This window comes from Hibiscus syriacus, unplaced genomic scaffold (genome assembly GCF_006381635.1).
Source record: "Hibiscus syriacus cultivar Baekdansim isolate YM2019G1 unplaced genomic scaffold, ASM638163v2 tig00110584_pilon, whole genome shotgun sequence".
Taxonomy (NCBI): domain Eukaryota; kingdom Viridiplantae; phylum Streptophyta; class Magnoliopsida; order Malvales; family Malvaceae; genus Hibiscus; species Hibiscus syriacus.
The window spans coordinates 1,465,642-1,467,374 of record NW_024062792.1 but is presented as its reverse complement, the minus strand read 5'-3'; positions in this window follow the sequence as shown (position 1 = coordinate 1,467,374).

Sequence of the window (1,733 nt, the reverse complement as noted above, 5' to 3'; positions counted from 1 at the left end):
ATATATATATATATTAAATTAAATTATAATTAAAAATATAAGATTTTTATATTTTAAATTTAAGATTTTATATTTTAAAAATCTTAAATATATATGTATTTTAAATTATAATTAAAATATTTAGTTTTAAAATATAAAAATATTAAATTTAAAATATATATAATAAAATATTTATATCTAAATACACTTCATATATATTTAAAATTTAGGATATAATAAAATATTTTATTGGATTGGGAGGTGCTTACAACTCTTCTTTCGAACATGCCCCTCCTCCGGTTGCACGCTACTATGCCTCCTGTTCAATCACCTAGAGAAGATACTCCTGGATGGAGATGGAGGGCTAACAGAGCATTTACAGTTAAAACAACTTATGAACTTCTTATGGATCAGCCGAGTGATAGCCCTCATGGAGTATGGAAAGTATTAGTGAAATATCGTGGTTTGCAAAGGATTAAAACCTTTCTGGTTTGCAAAGGATTAAATCCTTTCTTTGGTTGTTGGCTTCTGATCGTCTTCTAACTAATGCTGAAAGAGTTAGACGTCATATGAGCACTGATAGTAGATGTGGGAGTTGTGGATTGGGGCAGGAGTCTATTGATCACCTGTTCCGTAAATATCCAGTAGCCCTTTCGATCTGGACTGGTTTGGTTAAAAGCGACAAGTTAAATGACTTTACGTCTAGGGAGATCAAGGACTGGATCGGGATAACCATCTTGAATCAGGGGTTCTACCTGCATGAGACTGTGGACTGTGGCTGGCCACCTCCTCCGGAAAGCTGGAGCAAGTTGAATACAGACGAGGCTCGAACGAGTGATGGGGCTTCGCTTCCTGTGGGGGTGTCATCCGATCATGTTCGGGAGAGTGGATCCTTGGTTTCTCTAAGGAGATTGGTATCTGTTCTACTCTTGAGGCTGAGCTTGGGTGGGGGGGGGGGGGCTTCATGAAGGTCTAGCGCAAGCTTGGAACCTTGGGGAACACCGGGTTATCTTGGAGATTGATAGTGTTGAGGCTCTGCAGAATTTACAAAGGAAGAAGCAAAGTTCTGGTTCTTTCTCTTTGTTGGATCGTATTTTTGACTTGTTGAAGACAGAGTGGTGTGTCCAACTTGGCCTTATCCCTCGAGCTTTGAACGGAGTTGCGGGTAAACTGGCGAAAATGGCGGTGGCAGGAGGTACCAGTCTTTATGTGTTTACAGACCAGCCTGGTATTGTGTTATCGTTGATACAGGATGAAGGAGATTCTGCTGGCTCCATGACCCAGTCATAGATCTTTGTTTTCTTTTTTTTTAATTAATCAATGATATCCGATCTATTAACCGATTAATCCATATCAGATACTTTTGTTTTCAGTGATATTGTGTCATTTGTTTTCACTTTATTCACACAAAAAAATATGTAAAGTGTATTTAGATATAAATAAAATATTATATTTTTAATTATTTATGTACTCTTTTATTTTATAATTTGTCTTAGGTTCTAATTCTAAATTTTTTCCACTTCTATTTTCTTTTACTATGAACAAACTTTTAAAGGAAAAATACATAATGTTGTAAGTTTAGGGCCATTGGGAGCCTTTGGTTTAGTGGTTGAGAGCTCCAAATTTCTAAAATTGGTTTAGGTTTGAATCCCTCGTGCATAGTTCCATGACCTTTTATTTTTATCCAATCAGGTGGTGACACGTGTCATTTCGTGATTAGATAAAAAAATTATTTAATTAAATAAATTAAAATT